The sequence below is a fragment of the Ovis aries genome, chromosome 11, assembly GCF_016772045.2.
Source record: "Ovis aries strain OAR_USU_Benz2616 breed Rambouillet chromosome 11, ARS-UI_Ramb_v3.0, whole genome shotgun sequence".
In the NCBI taxonomy this organism is placed as follows: domain Eukaryota; kingdom Metazoa; phylum Chordata; class Mammalia; order Artiodactyla; family Bovidae; genus Ovis; species Ovis aries.
In genome coordinates, this window is record NC_056064.1 from 52,186,881 (window position 1) to 52,204,166 (window position 17,286).

The 17,286-nt window shown below is 49.4% G+C and overlaps 1 long non-coding RNA gene across 3 annotated transcripts in view; it reads left to right on the forward strand.

Annotated features, from left to right (window-relative positions):
* Nucleotides 1-17,286, forward strand: part of LOC114116953 (uncharacterized) — a 121,123-nt gene that overhangs the window by 78,278 nt on the left and 25,559 nt on the right. For all 3 annotated transcript variants that reach the window (XR_006061277.2, XR_009595628.1, XR_006061278.2), the window contains 2 exons: nt 817-970; nt 1,258-2,357. This is a non-coding gene — a long non-coding RNA (uncharacterized LOC114116953). The remainder of the gene's footprint in view (nt 1-816; nt 971-1,257; nt 2,358-17,286) is intronic.

Sequence of the window (17,286 nt, forward strand, 5' to 3'; positions counted from 1 at the left end):
TTCATTCCCCGAGCTGAGCTCTAGGAAGGGGGTGTTTCTCCCACATGCTGGACATGCAGGTCCCCAGGGGAGGCTGGGGTGGGAGGAGAGTTTGAATGTACTCCTGAGGAGCCACCAGGCTAGCACATCGCTGCCATTGTCTTCTCACGGCAGGGCTGTCCTCACCTCACCTCTTGTCCAGTGTCTCCAACAGCTGCCCTGAGGGCTGTTTGCCGTTTGGCTTCAGCTCTTAGTCTACTCAGCCCTGGGCAGCCCATTAATGTTTGTGGAATGACTAAGTGGATTTCTGAGGGGCCACCCTGTGCCCCATGACTGTCACAGCCCCATTTGCATTTTGTCACCATCTGAATTTCTGCCTTGACCTAGGACCTTCTTGTGGGGCATGTGCCTGGGGTATTTCCACACTTTGAAATACTCCTGCACATCCTTCAGCACCCCACTGAAATGTCACCTCTTCCAGGAAGCCTTCCATGCATCTTCAGTTAGAAGTGGTCCTTCTATCCCTGAGCTCCTGAAACTTGTTCATAGCCTTCCAGCAGTGAGGGACTCCTACCTCGAGCCTAGACTCACCCATTAGTTAATGAATTCCCCACACTGCCTGGAGCGGGGCTTAGCCCTAAGCATTTATTTCAATGATTAGTTAAAGGAAACAATAGGGGAATGAGCTTGTGTTCCTGGACAGTGCCCCAGGGTTAAGGCAGAGCCCAGTCCCTTTACAGCCTCACCAGGGAGACGCCTACTGCCTTGGGTCCTGATGATGACTCTGCCATTTAGCTGGGCCGTGTGGAGTCCGCAGTTTTCCTGATTCCCTTGTAGGCTCCACCCACACTGGGACCCTTGGCCTGAGTCCATCCCTGCCCTGACAAGTCCTGTCAAGAATGAAGACCAGCTTTCCTGGGGCCCCCTCCAGCTGAAAAGTCACAGTCTCCAACTTGCACCTGCCTGGATGCCTGCCCCCGACTGAGCACAGGTAAGTCTGTCTGTTTCGTTCGCACCTGTGAGTCTGGGGATGAGCTTTGTGGGTGCGGGGACCTGGGTCAGTGTGGGGGCTGGTGGGATGGGGGCGCAACCTCCAAACGGCCAGGTGAGCAGAAGAGTGAGCATTGGAGGAGGTGGGAGGGGCATGTCCCAAAGGATAGTGTGTATTTGCCGCTTAGCGTGCAAGCTGCTGCCTCCTGCTCAGGCCAGGGGCTTAGTGACCCTGGAGGAGTCTCCCTGCCACATGATGACTGTTTCTCTTTCTTTCTCCCTAAACAGAAGTGGTCGGCAATCACAGCTATGGCTGGCTGTCCCTGATCTCAACGGGGGCTTCTTTTTGAGAGGAAGATGGATTTTGAAAGTCTTAAATTTCTGTGCCTCAGGTGGCAATAATGCTGCCATGTCAACCTTTTGAAGCTAAGTCTCAAATCTGACCTAATCTCTGTTTTTCCGTCAGGCATCTGATGCTGGGTCTTTGCCTGCATTCCATTTTGGTGCTTTGGTGCTTGCCTACTTTCCAATGATGCTTTCCATTTTGTCTGGACCCCCAAGGGGCTGGCAGGACAGTGGGGATCTCATGATAACCTCCCTGCCTCTGGCTTTGTCCCCGTGGAGCCACGCTCCCTGCTCCTGAGGGTTCAGCACCAGGGACGTGGCTGAGCCTTTGTGAGCATGGTCACTGTGCACAGGCATGGAAACAGCCCGTGGCGTGAGGGTGCTCTCCATCAGGGCAGAGGCCTGTCTCTGAAATTGACGCCTGAATCCCCGTTCACTGGGCTGGAGGCTGCCCCAGGGTTGTACGGGGAGGTGTATCAGTCAGTCCTGCTGACTGATAACAAGTGGTCCCCAAGCCCCATTGACTTAACATACTGCATGCTTATACTCCGTGGTGAAGAGGCTGAATATGGCCAAGTCTCAGTGAGACGATTCAAGTTTGTGTTGAATATTTCCCATGTGCTTATTTTCCTATTTTCCATGTGGCAAAAGCTATTGGAAAATGATAAGTAAAACTGATCAAAGGGATATATAACTCTCCGGTATCCTTGTCTATTTATATAGAGAGTAAAGCAGAGATATAAGGGATTAACACAGTCTTATTTAATGGAATCTTTCATCTGAAGACTCAAATAACTAAATTTGCCTCCTAGATCAGACAGTGGGAGTGTTCCCCACAATAGCCAAAGTTGGAAGCAACCCAGTGTCCATCAGTGGATGAACACACAAAAAATGGTCCGTCCACATGATGGAATATTATTCAGCCTTGAAAAAGAAGGAAATGCTGACCCCTGCTACAACATAGATGAATTCTGAGGACATGCTGCTAAGGGAAATAAACCCATCACAAAAGGACAGACGCTGTCTGATTCTGCTCATATGAGGTACCTAGAGGAGTTAAATTCATAGAGATGGTGTGGTGGGGGGAAGGGGAGGTAGTGTTTAATGGGGACAGAGTTTCTGTTTGGGAAGGTGAGAAAGTTCTGGAGATGGATGGTGGTGATGGCTGCACAATGATGAGAGTGGACTTAACGTCACTGAACTGTATGCTTCAAAATAGTTAAAATGCTAAATTTTAGATTGTGTGTATTTTACCACAATTTCAACTGTGGTAAAACTGTGAGTATTTCCAATGGTTCCCAAGCTTCCTTATGCCTTTTTTGGTTGGAGTATTTCTGATAGCACCAGGAACCCCCAAAGGCAAATGCTGGGGCTTCTCAAGTTGGCAAGTCTTGCTTGTCAGGACCTTCCTTCCTCCCCGCTGTGCTAAGTTGCTTTAGTCGTGTCTGATTCTTTGCAACCCCATGGTCTGTAGCCTTCCAGGCTCCTTTGTCCATGGGATTCTCCAGGCAAGAATACTGGAGTGGATTGCTATTTCCTTCTCCTGGGGATCTTTCCCAACCCAGGGATCGAACCCAAGTCTCTTATGTCTCTTGCATAGGCAAGAGAGTTCTTTATCACCAGTGCCACCTGGGAAGCCTTCTTCCAAAGCCAGCATCTTTTCCCTGACCCTAAGCCTTTCTGGATTTCAGGTTTCATGCCTCTCTCCTCCCCTGAGCTTTGTGCTCAGCACAGGGCTTTGAGGAAATCTTGTATTGTTCTGCGTAAATTCAAACTTACAAAAGATACACTGGGGATGATTAACCAGCATCATAGAATCATTTTTCTCCCCCCTGGATTTGCAGCATAGTTGACTTCTAATAGATTAACTTCAAACGCAATTTACTCCGAGCTGTGTCCATGTGCGGCAACTCAACCTTTCTTTTTGGCTGAGAGTCAGGGGAGGCTGCATGCATCCATTATTGGAAGCAAATTACACATGACTGGTATTCCATTTTCAGAATAAAACCAGAGCTGCCTCAACGTGGTGGGAGGTGTAGGTAAAAAGGAGAAGAATGAGGAGAGGGTGACACAGGGCACTGGGTACTTGTAAAATTTGCTCTGGGGAGACAGTCTCAGTCCTCTTGCATCCCAGAAGTCCTTGGCAAGGACTGAGCCCCCCACAAAGGCCTTGGGAGGGGACAGCCTCAGCCCAGGATGACTTCATTGTGAAGACAGAAACTAATTCTTCTCTAAGTGGGAAAAGGCTCTTTAGCTGCATTAAGAGGCTGAGATCTGATGAAAAGGCGAATAGATTCAATCTTCCTTGCATCAGTCACCTGGGACTTCATCAGACTCAAACCGATTAGAAAAATTCACATTGAAAGCATCATTTATAATAGACCCAAATTATAGAAAACATTTGGCCTGGAGGGAGGGAGAAATAGCATTTTCACCTAAGCCATAATCTTTCATTATCTCCCCCGCCTCCTTTATGGGGTTTGACAGTCCTGTCTCCTCCCCCAGACTAATCATTAGACTAATTAGGGGCTAATCAATGTTTAATTAAAACCTAGCCATTAATTACAGGAAGTACTATGGCAACTTGGGAATAGAATGTGGCTGCAGGAGGGATCAGATTTCCTCAAGCATGGCCAGTGGCCCAAGCAGAAAGCTTTCCTTCTTGTGTTTCTGTTTCCTTCTGTGCACTTTGGCTTGAGGGGATCTAGAGGTCAACAGGGGGAGAAGGGAGTGAGTGCAGAGGAAGATGGAATCCTCTGAGTGTCTTGGCTTCTGGCCTGTTACCCAATTTTCCCACCCACTCCATGGGAGCTTTCCCCTTGGTTCTAGGATCATTCTTCCCATGTCCCAAATTTAACTATTTTTCCTCTGAAACTCTTTTATGGGCACCTACTTGCATTTAGACTACATCCAGACCTCTCATCATGAACTGCAAATTCCCAGGTGAATGGTTGTCAACCCCTGATGTTAACCATCACCAAGAGAGCGTAAAAAAAATTCGAATGGAAGGATAGACAAATAGGACAATGAGGAGTAGAGAGCCCAGAAATAGACCCAGCATATGTGGGCATGTGATATACAACAGCACTGCTGAGGAGGGGCATGAATGATCTTTGCCATAAATGGTGCTGGGCCAATTGGATAACCACCAGGGTGGCGGGGGCGGGGTGGGGGTGGCCGTTAAATAGGAAGCTTTATCCCTACCTCACACCATACATGAAAATCAATTCCACTTTCTAGAAGATAACATAGGAAAAAAATCTGGAATATCTTCATGATAAAGAGAGAGAAAACTATTAAGGAAAAGTGATAAATTGGGTTATATGAAAATTGAGAGCTTCTGTTTACCAAAGATACCATTGAGAGAGTGACAAGATGGGAACTTCCCTTGGCAATCTAGTGGTTAAGACTCCACCTTCCAATGTAGGGGGGCACAAGTTCAATCTCTGGTCAGGGAACTAAGATCCCACACGCTGCACGCTGCAACCAATAAATAAATAAAAAAAATTTTTTTAAGGGAGTGCAAAGGACAATCACAAAGCTAGAGAGGACACTTGCAAAATACATAGCCAAAAAAAGTTCTTAGAAAACTGGGAAAGAGACACTAAGCACTTCTCAAAGTGCTTTATTGGTCATCAGGAAAATGCAACCTGAGACGCTGCTATAAACCCATCAGGATGGCTAGAATGAATAGATTGGTGACCTCAAGGGTTAATAAAGACCTAGGGCAATGGGAACATCGGTACATGTCTCGTGAGAGTGAAAACCGAAATAAGCCATTTGAAAAACTGTTCAGCAGAATCTGCTAAAGCAAAACAGGTTCCACGAGCACAGTGTGGGGAGAGGGGGACATACAGGAGGGGCTTGGCAACTCTTGAGTTGGTAAGTGACGTAGCACCAGGAAGACTCTTAAGATAGGACTCCCTGTTCTCAGGGGAGGAGGGGTATGAAGGAGAGAGCCTGGATCCTGGATCCCAGCTCTGCGTGAGCAACAGGTTCACCTTTCTGAGCTGTGGTTTCTCCATCTGTACATGATGTGCGAGAGCTTGCAGGAAGGACTACATGTGATGAAGCTTATAAAACACCTAGCTCATTGCATGGCCAATAGTTGGCATAAAATCTCTTTTATTACCCTAGGAGCCTACAACCAGAGAGGGGCACATAAATGCAGATGTAGAGGGGCAGGAAACAGGCACAGGCAACCCAAGGCTGAGTCAGGTATAATCAGCTGCGGTCTGCATTTAGTGGCTAGCTCTGCGCTTTTATTCGGGGGTGGAGTCGTGGCTGGGTAGGATCTGAACGTGGTGTCAGGCTCTCTTGCAATCACACCAGGTGGCAGCGATGTGGCATTCCCTGTTCAGGGAGGCAAGCCGGCTTCAGACACACCTCAGACAAAAGGCAGCCTTTTTCACCCTAGGGTCCTCCGTCAGCCTCCCCTTTCTTTACCACTGAACCACCTGGGAGGATCTAGCCCATATTATTTCGGCATAAAAAGGAATGAGCCCTGAGATATTCTATAACAGGGCCGGACTGGCAAATGCGCAGAGAAAGAAGCCAGACACGAGAGGATGAAGTTGCACGATTCCACTTACACAGAATGTCCAGATCCGGCAAATCCATGGAGACAGGGAGCAGCGTGGTGGTTTCCAGGGGCCTGAGGGGCAGACGGGGATGGGGGTGACTGTTAAATGATGTAAGGTTTCCTTCTGGGACTGGGATAAAATGTCCTGGGTCTAGATAGAGGTGGTGGTGGAACAGCATTATGAATGCACTAAATTCCATTGAATTGTACACTTGAAAATAGTTAATTTTATGTATGTGAATTTCACCTAAATTAAAAAAAAAATTGTTAGTCCAGCTTTTCCCTTGGGCTGCTGGGAGTTGGGACAAACACATGGAATTCTTGCTGTTAAAACCCACCCATGGTTGCCTCCTCTGAAATGATGGGCAGCAGGCTGGGTTCATCTGCCCCCATCCTGATTGCCCCCATCTGGACCCAGGGCCCTACAGGTGTTGGGAGCAGTTATGTCTACAAACAGATTTATCCTGAGGCCAAGAGCTGGACTGCGACCAATGCAAGGATGCCCATCCCCACTTCGCTGACCCTTGATGCCTCTCCAGGTGCTGGGAGGGTTTCAGCTTGGCCTGTCTGTACCTCCCACCCCCACCACCATCTCCTTTTGCTTTTAGAACAGGAATACACATGCCTGTTGAGTGGATACTGTTGCCATGTGTGCACACTGGTTTAAAAGGATGTGTTGAGCAGCTGACACAGAGATAAATGGGGATGGAGTTACAGGAGGGGGAGGGGAGGCCTCAGAGCAGCAGGAACGGGTATCACTCCCCACCCCCGCGGTGGGAGGGCGCCAACCTCATGCCGCCGTCTTGGAGGGGTCACCTAGTACCTTCCTGCTGTCACCTGTGTGAGTCCGCGTTCCCCACCTGTGCTGCCCTCACCAACCTCCAGGGGCGTCTGGAACCTGGAGAGGCTGGAGGTTAAGGGGGCAGGTGTTGGAAATGATCCAGGGGTGCAAGTGTGATGCATCACATGTTGAGAGAGGGAGGGAGAGAGGAAGTGTGTCTTTGTCCACGTGTAAATCAGGAGACAGATGACAGAGCCACTCTTGACTCCCTTCGAGGTCTTCCTCCATCTCCTTTCTTTTATGAGCACTGTGAGTCCTTCCCTTCTATAGCAGTGAATTTCCAACTCAAAGGGAAAAAAAATCCCATGAGTAAATTAGGTCCTTCTCCCGTGCTGCCTGTATTGGGGCCACTGAGACCAAAGGGTCTCATTTATTATTTTTACAGATGAGCAAATTGTTTTCACCCTTTGTCTCATCCTCTGAAGCATGGGCTTATGTGGACTTGAGGGGCTCTGTCCAGAAGATGCCATCTGTGACCCCAGGAGGGACCAGGTCCTGCTGACACGTGCCCTTCAGTGTGGCCTTGAAGCATCTACCTGAGGGAGATGAGGCCTCCTTTAAAGACCCTGGAAGTGGACCCTTGAGGGTGCTCATCTGGCCCCCCCCCACTTTCTTTCCAAGACTGATTGTTTTAGTGACCTCAGAATGTTCCACGGCGGAATGATGTGAGTGTTGGTGTCCAGCCTTGTACTGTGTGGGCTCCTAGAATCCATCCAGGGTTGGTCTGTGTGGCTGGGATGTTGAGAACGTGCTAAGAGTGCATGGGGGTGTGGTGGGGAACTTGGGGGCTTGAAGACCCTCTTCAATCTCTCTCTGGGCTTCCGGAACAGGCCACTGGGAACCAGGTCAGAGGAGGTTTCCAATCGCTGGGTACATGCTTCTTCCTCCCCTCGTCTTCCTCTTCCTTTACCCCTCTCCTCCTTCCCCTCTGTCTCCCAACTTGTCCCGCCATCCCCTCTCAGCCCTTGCCATCAACAACGCACTGTGTCAGGAGCCTGTTTCCAGGTAGATCTGCTCTTGTGCTCTGTGCCACCTTGAGCACGAATACGTGTGTGTGTGTGTGTGTGCGCGTGGTGTGAGGGGACAGGGTGCCTTGGCCCAAATGTGTCTGGACTAGGTGGAGCCCTCCACGATGGCAAAGGACTTGGGCAGAGTCAGCATAAAGAACCCAGTGTTTTCACCAAGGCCAGGAAGTTAACCTCGGTCCAGGGGATGACCTGCTGCCTGCCCGGCACCCCCAGTGCCTGCCACCCCTTGCCCTGCCCGGGTGCCTGCCACCCCTTGCCCTGCCCGGCTGTGCTTCTCTGAGGGGATCCCTTGGGGATCCCCCTGGCACCTGGAAGGAGGAAGCGGTTATGGAGTCAGGACTGTGCTCTGATTCCTGCCTTCCCCTCGCATTCCCACTGAGGGTGGCTGCAGGAGGGAAGCATCCTGGAGATGTGGTGGGAGTGGAGGTCCTGCCCCGCCCTCCTCCTGACTCCCGGGGCAGTGTGTCACGTCTTCCTGTCTCAACACGCGGTCACCTGTATCTCATGTTGACTGCCTGCTCGCGTGGACCAAGAGGCAGACACGGGGAGGCTGTCAGTGGCTGTGAGCCATGAATTTCTGGTCAGATTTAACTCCTTAAGAGTGAAAGGTGTCCAGTGGATAAGACACTGAGCTCCCACGGCAGGGGGTCTGGGTTCAATCCTTGGTCAGGGAACTAGATCCCACATGCCACAACTAAGACCCAGTATGGCCAAATAAATAAATTTTTAAAAAAAGGGAAAGGAAGGGGGCCCAGGTTCCCTCGGCCCCCCTGGTTCTTCATCTTGGTGCCCATGACACACACGGTGGGGCCTCTCCTACGTCTGCCGGAGTCAGGGCTCCGCCTGCAGGGCCACCTCCCACTTCCCCTCTCTGCTCTTTCTTCTCCATGCCCCTTGACCTGTTGGCCTCACTTCCTGCATCCTAGTGTGCAGTCCTCCCTTATCTCCCACCTGGACCACTGCCGAGGCCTCCCCGTTCCCCCATCCCTGACATTCCCCGCCTACATATCCCATTGCTTTCAGAGTTGTTTACTAGGAACAGAGCTATTTCCATGGCATGGAACATTCTGCTCAAGAACATTCAACAGCTCCCCATTACCTGCAGAAGGAAACGTGTCCCAGGGGAGCCAGTCTTAGCAGGACACTGAAACTCCTCCAATTTGACTCTGGCTGCACTTTATGGGCCTGCCCAGCCTCATTGCCCCTCAACTCCTCACCCCCACATACTCCTGCCCAGAGTTAAACAAGATGGCCTGTGGCCGTTCTCATCTGGTTCACTCAGCCTGAGCTCTGTGTTGGAAAGGTCTGTGTATGAGAGGACTCCCAGTAATTTTCCAGCCCACGCTACCTTCTTTTTCCTCTGAACTCAGAGTGTTCATGGTCTGGGTCACGCTGCGTGGAAATTCATTTATGCAACACACACTTTCCATTGACATGATTCTTTAGCACAGCTTCACGAATTCTTCAAGCTCTTTGAGGGGGAACTTTTCTAGGAAACATCCCTCACCCTGCTCCTAATTACCTGGTATTTTCAACCCATCTTTGCATGGTGTCAAAATCATGTCAGCGTATCATTTTCAAAATTCCATCATACAGAACTTACGTTTTTCTTGTCCTTTCGTCCTTTTATTCTTTCACCTACTGTGTGTTTGTTGAGTTGCTGTTTTGTGACAGGCGCTGAGGGTGTGATGGACACAAGGCAGGCCTGTGCTGCTGTTATCAGGTGAGGCAACGCTGGAGCCCCCAGCACGTGAGAAGCACTATGGTGACGAGGGTGAGACAGGTGCAGGGGTGCTGGGAACGCAGGTGATGGGGGCTGATGTGGTCTCAGGGCATGTGAGGGCCCCTCTCTGGAGAGGGGATGTTTCAGCTGACATCTGAAGGATGAGGAGGTATTGGATACAGAATGGGGGAGGTATCTGGAGGGACCAAGAGGCAGGCAGACATGTGAAAGGGAGGAAAAAATGTCCCAGGTGACCCAGAGTGGCCTGAAATCAAGCCTGAATATCCAGGCAGAAAAGGCCATAGACCAAGTCAAAGGGTTTGTCTTGTAACAAGGGGTGATGGGAGCCATGGAAGGGCTTTGAGCTGGGGAGTGACACAATCAGACCTGCCTTTTGCAAAGAACAGCCTCTGCCTGCTATGTGGGGACACTGTTGGAAGAGGGCAGAGGGACTGAGTGAACCGTAACAGGGGTTGTCAAGCTAGGGCTATGGGGCAAACCCGGCCCACGGCCTGTTTGTGTCTATCAAGCTTTATTGGCACACAGCTGTATCCAGTAGTTGGTTGCTGCTCTCAAGAGGTGGAATAGTTGCCACAGAGGCCATATAGCCCTTGGTGCCTGATATATATATATATATATATATATATATATTTTTTTTTTTTCCTTGACCTTAATTTTTTTTGCTGTTTTTTGTCTTATTATTATTTTTAATATTCATCATTTATTTTGGTTGAGCAGGGTCTTATTTGCAGCATGTAGGAACTTCAGTCTTCATTGCAGCATGAAGGATCTTCAGTTCCCGCATGCAAACTTTGTTGAGGCACGCGGGATCTAGTTCCCTAACCAGGGCTTGAACACAGGCCCCCTACTTTGGTAGCATGGAGTCTTAGCCACTAGACCACCAAGGAAGTCCTGATGCCTTAGATATTTACGCTGACCTTTTACAGGAAAAGTTTGCTGACAGTTCTGTTAAAACGCTGCCTTAATTTGGGTTGTTCTGGAAGCGGAGCTGACAGGATGTGAGCGCAGGTATACTAGTGGTGAGTGGGTGGAGGGCAAAGATTTAGAAAGTGGGGCCGACAGGATGCGGGGCCGGATGGGGTCAGGCAGATGAGAGAGTGGAAGTGAGGATGTAGATGAAGATTCAAGGGCAGACCTCCAGTTCAGATCTGGGCAGGTCTTGAGCAACCCGACTGTTCCAGAACCTTCACTTTGTTTCTCTATGAGATGACCTCCAGTCTCTGTAGCTGAATAACACTCCACGAATCTTCCTCACCATGATTCACTAATGAAGCTGAAAAGGCTCTTCACCTTCCTCCCAAACGTGACCCACAATTCCTGCAAATTCCTCTCTGAGCAAAGCATGGGTACCACCATCCTGTCTCTCCCCCGTCAGCAAAGCGGCTGCCTGCCTAATTCCTAATTATGCCCTTCAAGGTTGCATTAAATCATTGCGCCAGGACACTGCATTGTGGGTAATCAGCTGCTGTTTTAATATGTTTAGCTGCTCTGCATTTCCACAGGCAGAGACTGTCTGAAGCGAAAACTGTGCCCCTGTCTGTCAGGATCTCTGCTGGAGATCACAGAGCAGAGGATAAGTCTGGTGTGGCAGGTTGGATCGTGTTTCTCCCCACAGAATAAACCCTGCTGAAGGCATGGGCTGGAACTTCCCCTTCTCACCCTCAGACACATCTCAGAGACTTATGGTCACCCTGGCTGGAGGAAATCCCGCTGGAATCTGTTCTATGAATTCCCAGCGTCCCTTCACTTTTTTGAAAAAACAGCTTCATCAAGATGTAATTCCTGTGCATAGAATTTGCCCATGGACAGAGTTTTTGGTATCTTCACAGAGTTATGCAACGATCACCACAGTCAATTTTAGAACATTTTCATCATCTCTGAAATTGATAATGATAACTATCATCTCCCAAGCTCCCCCCTCCCCACCCCTGCCCATAGCCCCTGGAAACCACTAATCTCTACTTTCTGCCTCTATAGATTCCCCTGTTCTGGACATTTCATATAAATGGGATCATACAATATATGGCCTTTTGTGTCAGACTTCTGTTACTTAGCATGTTTCCAAATCTCATCCTTGCTGTAGTGTGTGTCGCTGCTTCGTTCCTCTTTTATGGGTGAATGGTGCTTCTGGAATATTTACTTCCTGAGGCTCATCAGTCATCCCACCCTGGGGGCTTCATCTTGTAGTCCTTACAGCACCCCACGCAGCAGGTCCCTGACCTTCACTCGATGGCTAGGGAAGCCGAGACTCAGAATAAGTGCCTAATTTAAGGTCACATGGTTACCTTGAGGGAGGGGCGTCTAATCCTGGTGTTCAGAGCATCTTCCCAAATCTCCTGTAATTTTCCTAGTATCCGGAGCAGATTAGAGTGAATTAGGGGAGAGGGCCTCTGAATCTGATAGGGCCCGTGATGGGCTGAATAATGGCCCCCAAAGATACCCAGGTTCCAATCCCTGGAACCAGTGAATGTGACCTTATTTGGAGAAAGGGTCAGTGCAGATGGGATTAAGGATCTAGAGGTGGGTGATTATCCTGGATTATCTGGGTGGGCCCTAAGCAGTCACATGTATCGGTTTAAGAGGAAGGCAGAGGGGAATCTGACACTTTGACACACACGGAGGAGACACCCACATGAAGGAAGAGCAGAGAGAGACGCAAAGCTGCTGGCCTTAAAGGCTGAGTGATGTGGCCACAAGTCAAGGATGGCCAGCAGCCCCTGGGGGCTGAAACAGGCAGGAAGGCTTTTGTCCTGGAGTATAGCCCTGCTGACAGCTTGATTTCAGGCTAGTGATGCTGACTTTGGGTTTCTGGCCTCCAGAACTGGGAAAAGAATCAATTTCTGTAGTTTGAAGCCCTTTGTTTGGCATCTGTTAGGGCATCCTCAGGACACTAACTCAGGGCCTCATACCTGATGCCAGGCCCTTTGTGCCTGAGACAGCTTTCTGCACGTTCCTAGCCCGAGCACGGTGGTACAGCTGGGTGTGTTGCTGCTAAGTCACTTTAGTCGTGTCCAACTCTGTGCAACCCCGTAGATGGCAGCCCACCACGCCCCCCCCGTCCCTGGGATTCTCCAGGCAAGAACACTGGAGTGGGTTGCCATTGCCTTCTCCAATGCGTGAAAGTGAAAAGTGAAAGTGAAGTCGCTCAGTCGTGTCCGACTCTTCGTGACCCCATGGACTGCAGCCCACCAGGCTCCTCCGTCCATGGGATTTTCCAGGCAAGAGGACTGGAGTGGGGTGCCATTGTGTGGTGTTCTGTATATGTTGAAAGCTGGGAATAGCATCTAATACCTCTTATCTAAGAACTTTGCATAAATGAACCCAATCCCCACAACAGCTCTGTGAGATAAGCTCCTATTGTTATTCCCATTCTACAGATGAGAAAATGAGGCTCAGAGTGGCAGGTTCACCAGCGAGGGGCAGAACCAGGCGGTCCTGTTGCCCAGTGGGTTTCTACTGCTCTGTGCTGCCTCCTTAAACTACGCTGCTTAAAGAAGCTTGTAAAAGCACAGGCTTGGAAGGCTTTCATTCATTCAACAAATACATATCAAAATATATACGAGCCCTGGAGAATCAGCTGTTAAGAAATCATGTGCCTTCCCCACTGGGCCCTCACATGTGCTAGGGAGACAATCGCCGAAGGTATAACATGTAACCCTGGAGAAACACTGGACGTGCCAGGACCCTTTCTGGGGTGGATGGGTGTGCATATGTGTGCGCGTGTGTGTAAGCATGCTGTATTACGCAGGGGATTGGGGAAGGGAGCTGAGCAGTTGGGGGTCCAGTGGAGGCCTGCAGGGCCCAGGTGCGCTGGAGGAGCCCATGGCTGGCTCAGCAGAAGGGAGGAGCAGGACCAGAGGGGACTGGAGCGGGTGGAGGGGGCAGACTGGGCAGAGCTGTGCCAGCCACTGGGCAGGGCCCTGAGGAGCCCTGGGCCGAGGGAACACTTGAGTTGTCCCACCTTCCTTGTGTGGCTGTGGGTCAGAGCCTCCAGCTCAGTATTGTCACATATTTTAAATGCAGGCGTGATTGTGCCTGGCACCTGGTCAGTGTGTCTCCACAACTGATAACAAGTTGCCGCCCACTGCCCGTCACTGCCCTGTGACTCTTGGTTATCTTGTGGGGGGAGGCCCCATTTCAAGAACCTTCGTTGTATCCTTAGCATACATAGTCTCACCTTTCTTTGGAAACTACTTATTTTTGGAATTTTCATCTTTCCCTCAGTTCTAGGGAGTTCCTTGTTCTGGAAGGTAATGTAATATCCATCTACATTTCCTTCTCTAAAGCTCTAGAACGCCCCCAGAACTAGGTGGGTTTTGGCGCTTCGGCTTGTTGAGATTTTAGAAAGATAACAGAATACACTGACTACGTCACGGAAGAGGTTCTGGGGTCTGGGGCTGCACTGCCTCATGGGAGGTCACCGAGAGGAGATGACAGCTGGGTGACCTGAGCTGGACCCAGGCCAAGAGAGGCTCCTTGCCCTCGCCCGCCTCACTTCCACGCTGTCCACCGTGCCAACTGCCACCTGCCGGTGTCACTTTCAAAGGTGCAGCCGGGAGAAAGAGCGGTGTGCTGAGACCGCCCAAGGGGCCACGTGCCCGGCCCCCCAAGACCTTGCAGTAAACTTTCAGGATTTGGAGGCGCAGCTGCTAGCGGAGAGTCTGAGCCCTTGATCCTCCATAATTGCTCATTTATAAGTAAAATGAGGGCTTCCCTGGTGGCTCAGCTGGTAAAGAATCTGCCTGCAATGCGGGAGACCTGGGTTCGATCCCTGGGTTGGAAAGATCCCTTGGAGAAGGGAACAGCTACCCACTCCAGTATTCTGGCCTGGAGAATTCCATGGACTGTATAGTCCAGGGGGTCACAAAGAGTCGAACAGGACTGAGCGACTTTCACTTTTCACTCAACCAGGCTCTAGAGGCCGTTCCTGCAGACGGCCCCGCTGCCCCGCCCGTGTGGCTGCCTCGCCCTCTGCCTCTGTCCCCGCTGGGGGTTCAGGCTTCACCCCGAAGCTCTGAGGGTGTAAAACCACGCGGCTCCAGTCAGCGTGGTAATTAATGGCCGCCGGTCACTCCTGGTCACTTTGCATGTTGGCGCCAAAATTAGAAAACGTGAGGTTTTCAGAGTTAATTAGATTTTTGAATTTAGGACAAGGGGTGTGGACACGTGGGCCCAGCCCACACTGACAGAACTTTCTAGGTACGAGTCACTGCGCCTTTTCTGCGTGGCTTTATCTGGCCCTGTCAGCCACCCCCCAGAGGCGTCCAGGGAGCTGCCCAGGGAGGGGGCGCGGGGCCCCAAGGTGCCCGCAGGCACCAGGCCTTCTTCCCTTTCGTTCTGGTCGACGTAGGGGCTCAGGCCGCAGCCCAGGGCACAGAGCCTCCTGCAAAGCCAAGCACCCAGATGCACCTGGGGCCACAGGCATTGGATTCCACCTGAATTCTGACGTTCACTCTTTTTTTAAAGTGTCCATGGAGTCAAGTCTTAGTCCTGAGAGAGGAAGCCTGCTTTGTGCAGACAGCCAACAGGCATTTGAATAACGTGGCTTCAGGGAGAAGGGAGGGAGGGACACTGGCGTCCTTGTGGTGACTTTACGTGGGCTCTGAAGGCCACCTCTGAAAGAGGTGTCCCCAGGTATTTTAAATAGGTAGTATTAAAAAAAAAAAAGGGCCTCTCCAAGGTGACAGAAATGTTCCAAAGGACAAAATTCTACTACATGTGAAAGTCCAGTTATTTTTGTTTGAAAACCCACTCATTTTGTGATCATTGGAGCTCACATGGTAAGATGGATTCTGTTACACTGAGGGCCTTGTGCCTGGGGCTGGATGCCATGCCCACCTTTGAGTTCCACGACCTAAGTACCTCCCAAAGACCCCATTGCCTAATGCTATCTATCCCCTAATACTGTCACATTGGGAGTTAGGATTCCCACAGATGAATTTCTGTGAGGGGCACAAACATTCAGCCCATAATAGCTCTCTGTTTCCAAACATTACCTATACATTGAAATTTCCTTACTCATCAGTTTTAGACTTCATTATTGATCTTTCTTTGATGGTATAATAGATCAGATTTTAACTTACTTACATTTCTTCTTCCCTCTCCTCTGCCCAAATAACTTCTCACTTTTGGGTTATGTCTACATACAAGTTTTTCTTATCACAACTATCATAACCACAACAGTTTTCTTTCTCTCTTTGGTACAACTTTTCATTTATCCTGTGGTTAATAATTGCTTAGGCTTTCCCTGGCCCTCCAGCATACCTTCCCATCCAACCTTCCACGAGGTCAGTCCCATCAGATAGTTGGTCAGCCCTCTGAAGTTGGAGCCTTCTGACACCTGGAGCCCTCTGACACCTGCCCCAGCCGGTATGGGCTGCTCCAGGTTGCTGCATGGCCCTTGTTGAGGGCTTTTCCTTTGCTCACTCCTGTGATGAAGCCCATGCTTCTTAGATCTTGGAGCTTTATCCTTTTGTTTCCTACCTACTCTTGGTGGAGCTCATTCTCTTATAACACCTGAGATGTCTTATTCTTTTCTCATGTTCAGTTTGAATGTAGACTCCTGGTTTTGAAATTATTTTTACCTAGAATTTTGAAGGCATTTTCCTGCTGAATTCTGGTTTCCATGCCGCTGTTGAGTAGTCTGATGCCATTCACATTTTTGATCCTATTTTATGCCCTGGTTTTCTTCTCTCTGGAAGCTTTTATCCTTGGTGTTCTAAAATGTCATGAAGATATGCCGTTGTTCTTTTATTGTTTGGATACTTTGTATGCTCTTCAATCTGAAGGCTCATGCCTTTCAGTTCTGGGAAGATTTCTGGTATTATTTCTTTGATAATTTTATTCTCCTGATTTTCTCTGAGCTTTCTTTCTGAAATTCTTATTTGTCAGATATTGGACCTCCTGGCTTCATCATCTGGCTCTTTAATTAGAAAAAAAAATCTATTGTACATTTCTTTGCCTTTTTGTTCTACTTTCTGGAAACTTTAACTTCATTTTCCAAGACTTCTATTGACTTTAATTTATATTATTATATTTTTTACTTTGAGGCATTCTTGTTCTTTAATTGTTTCTTCTTGTTTCATGGACCGTAATAGCTTTTCTCATCTCTGTGAACATATTAATGGTACATTCTTTGAAGTGTTCTTCTCTTTGTGAAGTATGTACCTATACTAGTTATCTAGTGCTGTGTAACAAATTACCCTAAACACAGTGGCATAAAAGGACAAACATTTCTCATCTCACAGTTTCTGTGAGCCAGGTATCTGGTAGGGCCTAGCTGGGTGGTTCTGGCTCAGGGTGAATTTGTAGCTAATGTGTCATCTAGGACTGAAGTCATTTAAGGCTTCAGTGGAGATGAAGGATCTGCTTTCAAGCTCAGTCACTTGGTTGATGGCCAGAGCCCTAAATTCCTCAGCGCACGGGCTTTTCCGTATGGCTGCTGGACAGAGCAGTTGGCTTCTTCCGAAGTTAGTGAGAGGGAGAGAGAGAACCAAGATGGAAGCTGCGCTGCTTTTTATAACCTAACCTCAGAAGCAACCACTGTCCCTTCTGTCATGATACAACGTGGGAGAGAGGACTCAAGGATGTGAGTAACAGGGACTGCCATCAAGGAGGCAGCTGACGATCCCGGCACTTGTTCCGAATTTCCCCTAATTTCTTACTTCCGTCCCTGTTGTCCATGATGGAGGCTTGTCTTGAATATTTGGTGATCTCTCTCTCTCTGACTTCTTATATTGTCAGCACACGAGTTGATTGGAGGCTGTGTGTATATGCC